This window comes from Mytilus californianus, unplaced genomic scaffold, assembly GCF_021869535.1.
Source record: "Mytilus californianus isolate M0D057914Y unplaced genomic scaffold, xbMytCali1.0.p SCAF_17, whole genome shotgun sequence".
NCBI classification, from domain to species: domain Eukaryota; kingdom Metazoa; phylum Mollusca; class Bivalvia; order Mytilida; family Mytilidae; genus Mytilus; species Mytilus californianus.
In genome coordinates this window covers 3,342,922-3,348,921 of record NW_026262659.1, presented here as the reverse complement: position 1 = coordinate 3,348,921, position 6,000 = coordinate 3,342,922, and positions in this window count along the sequence as shown.

Genomic DNA, 6,000 nt, shown 5'->3' with positions numbered 1-6,000 from the left:
GTATTTATACCCCTCTAATAAGAAATTTGTTTTGCATGCACACGTATAAATGTGGTTTTTATCCAACGCAATCATAGGTTTGAACGTTGTTTTTAATTTAGACTTGTTTATATTTTTTCGTTTGGGCTTGTATTATATTTGACTTCGGGTTTATATGATCCGTTCATCCTATTTTGACTCCTCAAAACTCAAGAGTCTATCCCAAATTGAGGTAAATTATATGGCCTTCCAATAACCGTTTTGATTCCTAACATCACTGAAGAGACATTAATTGTCGAAATCCGGATATGGTGTACAAAAAATATTTGCACCTTTGTTTGCGGTATACCATCTTCGCCGCAAGTTTATTGTTTTCTGTTTGGTATTAAATTTAAAGTTAAGAGCCATTTATTACACCTTGTGATCCGTTTATTTGGCAATCGCCAATGGCAGTCAGCAGGATTTAAGAACATTTGTTGTTCGACCTGTTAGTCAAATGCGTTTTGTTAAAATATACTTTTTCACTTTTTTGATCTTTTGGAAAATGTTGTTTGTGCTGTATTTAGACCCCTCTAACAAGAAATTTGTTTTGCATGCACACGTATAAAAATTGCGGTTTTTATCCAACGCAATCATAGGTTTGCACGTTGTTTTCAATTTAGACTTGTATGTATATATATATATATATATATACAAGTCTAAATTGAAAACAACGTTCAAACCTATGATTGCGTTGGATAAAAACCGCAATTTTTATACGTGTGCATGCAAAACAAATCTCTAGGTAGAGGGGTCTAAATACAGCACAAACAACATTTTCCAAAAGACCAAATGAGTGAAAAAGTATATTTTAACAAAACGCATTTGACTAGCAGGTCGAAAAACTGATGTTCTTAAACCCTGCTGACTGCCATTGGCGATTGCCAAATAAACGGATCACCGATGTAATAAATGGATCTTAATTATAAATTTAATACTAAACAGAAAACAATAAACTTGTGGAAAAGATGGTATACCGCAAACAAAAGGTGCAAATGTTTTTGTACACCATATCCGGATTTCGACAATTAATGTCTCTTCAGTGATGTTAGAAATCGAAACGGTATTTGGAAGGCCATATAATTTACCTCAATTTAGGATAGGCTCTTAAATTTTGAAAGAGTCACAATAGGATGAACGGATCATATAAACCCGAAGGCAAATATAATACAAGCCCAAACGAAAAAATATAAACAAGTCTAAATTGAAAACAACGTTCAAACCTATGATTGCGTTGGATAAAAACCGCAATTTTTATACGTGTGCATGAAAAACAAATTTCTAGGTAGAGGGGTCTAAATACAGCACAAACAACATTTTCCAAAAACCAAATGAGTGAAAAAGTATATTTTAACAAAACGCATTTGACTAGCAGGTCGAAAAACTGATGTTCTTAAACCCTGCTGACTGCCATTGGCGATTGCCAAATAAACGGATCACCGATGTAATAAATGGATCTTAATTATAAATTTAATACTAAACAGAAAACAATAAACTTGCGGAAAAGATGGTATACCGCAAACAAAAGGTGCAAAGGTTTTTGTACACCATATCCGGATTTGAACAATTAATGTCTCTTCAGTGATGTTAGGAATCGAAACTGTATTTGGAAGGCCATATAATTTACCTCAATTTAGGATAGACTCTTAAATTTTGAAAGAGTCAAAATAGGATGAACGGATCATATAAACCCGAAGTCAAATATAATACAAGCCCAAACGAAAAAAGTATAAACAAGTCTAAATTGAAAACAACGTTCAAACCTATGATTGCGTTCGATAAAAACCGCAATTTTTATACGTGTGCATGCAAAACAAATTTCTAGGTACAGGGGTCTAAATACAGCACAAACAACATTTTCCAAAAGACAAAATGAGTGAAAAAGTATATTTTAACAAAACGCATTTGACTAGCAGGTCGAACAACTGATGTTCTTAAACCCTGCTGACTGCCATTGGCGATTGCCAAATAAACGGAATTTCGTACTTGTAGCCTACGTTATGCTTAATCAGTTCCATATATTATGATAATATGGTTACGTTTTTTTTGTAGATAAAAATACCATTTATTATACAGACAACATAGATATTTTAAATTTACATTCATTCTTGTTGCAAAAACTGTACAGTGCTACTCCAAAAAAAAATTCCACCGTCATTGTAATAGTGTTTTACTTTCCTGTTTAAATTTCCTTGATACATGTATTTTGAATTAATATAAAATGAAAATGATCGAAACTTGTTATTTTATGTACATGAAAAGTTGACAGTTGAAGTCTTAATGAAGTTAAACAGTGCTAAGAGGTCATTTTAAACTTGCTGTGAGCTTTTTGCACATGTTGAAAGCATCACTGTGACTTTTAAAGGAAGAACAGCAACAAAAGCTCTGTTAATTTGCTGGGATTTTATCAAGTAAATATAAAGGTTTTGTGTCATGAATCGATACAAAATATCCCTCCTTTTTAATTTAGATATAGTAATTTGTGATTTGACAAATTTTCTCTGCATGTCTTATTCCAGTGGAAAGATTCATACGCGTATCCACAGTAGTGGACCCACCATATCCCCTCAGCGTTTTTCTTTTAACAAATTATTTAGCAGGCCAGAAGGGCTAGCTTGACCTGTAATTGTATGTCCTGAATCCATGCGATCCGTTTGTAAAGAGACTTATTATACGCATGCTAGTGATTGCTTGGGTATATATATATTAATAGTGTCGGTCTGTCTGTCCGTCCGTCTGTTTGTTTGTTAAATATCTACAATCCTTCAGTCCTTTCAAAGTACAGAATGGATTTAAACCAAACTGATAATATGTCTTGTGAAGGTTGTGAAATTGTGCACTATATGTTTTTTTTTTCTATTGAGGGTTGATGGGGGTAACTATGGATCAAAAAGCAGAAAACCAGTAGTGGTGTAGTGTAACTATACCTGCGGTCCACAATTCCTCCGCAACCACTAAAGGGTTTAATGTGAAAGTTGTATCAGATACTAATATTTTAGTTGTGCATCATATCTTTATTTTCTACAAGGTGGGGCCCCAGAGGGGGACGATTGACGGGTCCAATTAAGAGAAATGTCATTAATATAGGATAACACCTACTAAATCACAATTCCTTCCATGCAGACTAATAAAAGAGTACTATGATCATTTGCCGAAATTGGATTTTTTATATTTTGTAGATATATGATTAAGGTTTAAGAAAAAACAAATGGCATTAAAATATTTTTGCCACTTTAGAAAATATAGACTTTTAAAAATTAGCAAATTTCACCATTTTAGCAGTTTCGTAAAACTTCGGATATTTGGACCAGAATGAGCAAATATAGGAAAAAAATTTAACATCAGGTATTGACATATTTTGACAGTTTAAATACAGTATTACAACATGTTATTACCAATAAAACAGTTACATGTTGATACACACTGGTATTTGTCAGCTTAAAACTGCTGAAATTGGCTAATTTTCAGCTTTATTTTGAACATAAATGGCTATTTATAGATGGCGCACCATATGGAGAGTAACATTGAATACTTTTAAAAAATATTTTGCACAGAGAGAAGTTGCTATGAAGGTATCATGTATGCCAAATTTCAGGTCAATATAATAACATTGCATTTGGAGCCTATTGTATGGTTTTCTGGTAGATTTGCTCTTAAAACAAAGCCATGTTCTAATTCAAATAACAACACGAGTAGACATGTTTGACATCACAATTGGATTTTCAACATAAGTAGTATTTTGAACAGTGTTGGGGATCCAAATGGGTATTTCTGCGGGAGTTGCTCGTCTTGAAATTTAATGAAATCTATAGAAAGATGCATCTTTTATTTCTAGACTTGAAGTCATGTAACACCTGGTTGTTTTATAATGTTTTCTACTTCATTTCTAAATGAGTGCCTTATGAATATGTCGTATAGGCCCGGTTCGAACGAAATAATAACATTAACGGCACCAATTTTACTGCATGCGCATTTCGAAGTTCTGAATTTTTCTATCATAATCGAAATAATTCTTTTTTTTTTCTCTACGCCAACTTTAACAAGGGTATACATTATATTTGTCAATATGTTTCACCATACTAATATTAGATTTATAGAAGTTGACAAATATACCTACCTATGTTGAAGAGCACAACACAAGAGGGTTGTTTCTTAATTGTCTTTTAACCAGAACTTGTATTGTCACTAAATTACGCAAAGGTGTTATAATGCAATATATTGGCAACTATACATTTAAAAAACAAAAATCAATCAACTAATAGTTCTTTCGCTCGCTTGTGGCGCGTGCATGCAACGTTTATTTAAAAAAATTCTGTAGTTCTTAAAATCATAGAAAGACAGGGCTAGCATACTTATATAACAAATTAAATTCACATCATTTCCCCTAAATATTCATTACTGTTTTGTTTTCTTATTAACTAATATACATTTATAAAGAATTTATTATTTACTCAATGATTGCAGGATGTATCAAAGGAATGATTTGTCTAAGTGCAGTAAGCATTACAGTGAGCGTGGCTCTAGTTGCTTGTTGTTTGAAATACAAAAAAAAAGCTGAACATTTCTACAAGTTACAATCTCAAGGAACACACCATAATCAAACATCTTCCGAACTGCCAAACGTACAATATATCCGAAACACTGAAAATGCCTATGATCTGATTGATGAGAATCATATGATTGGTGATGCTACCTTAATAAACAGCAGTACCAGAGTTGAACGTATGAATCAAGGTAGGGTCAGACATTCTTCAACCGTCGACCAAGAAGAAAACAGTAGTTCAAATTCTGAAGGAGATATAGCAAATCATCTTACTGAAGGCTATACAAATCCATATCAACCGATGATAGAAGTCGATGTACATGCTTATAGCATATTAACAATATAACCACAATATGATAAGCGCTAACATGAACACGGTTTTGTTGTGGAAGCCAGCAAATTCAGAGACGACTACAATAATGAAAATCATTTTTTTGTTTGCCATATTGTTGACAGAAAGAGTGTTATCACTTAGATACACGTCGTGTTACCTTATGAGTGAGGGGTTTCCTTTTTTTTTTTTCGTTCTAGGCCTTTTCTGGTGAATAATATTGTGTGTGATTGCGTCATTGCAGAAAAAAAAGAGAAGAATGTGTTTAAACTTATATCTTGATATATTTTTGAGCTTTTTTCTAATTGTATTATCCATATTATATAAAAAAAAATAAGGAACTATTTAATTTGCTTATCATTGTACTGATGTTGACCATAACATGCATCTTCTGGAAATGAAATTTATCCTTTCTGATACTCAGGATTTTCTACCCCAGGAATAAATTACCTTAGCTGTATTTGGCAAAACCTTTCGAAATTTTGGGTCCTTAATGCTCTTCAACTTCGTACTTGATTTAGCCGTTTTACGTTTTTAAATTGAGAATCACTTTTGAAGACGAAACGTGCGTCTGGCGTACAAAATTATGAGCCTGGTATCATTAATGAGTTTCCTATCTTATGTCACTTAAAATATACATTTGCTCCATATCATTCGACTAAAAGTGAATAATAGCAATAACTCTCAATAATATTGCCAGTACAGCTTATATTGAAAAATATATAAATGAGATATAAGAAATTGATAATTATCTGCACTTAAACTGGTACTCGTCATGACTATGTTCCCATTACTATTTTAGGTTGAAAGTAATTGCCGGATTAATTTTATTTGAATATTTTACGGGGACTTGCAAGATGTATATGATAATTCAACGTCATCTAAAGGGAAATTTGATATTGAAGCAAACATTAGTTATTTAGAAAATTTATTGTTTACAATTGTATGACAAAAGAGAGGCGGAAGATACCAAACGAATATGCACACACATATGTCGAAGACAAACTGGTAACGTCATGGCAAAAATTAAAAAAAAAAAGACCAAAAGACAACCAGTAGTCTACAAAACACAACATTAACAATTGAACAACACGAGGCCCTCCAAAAA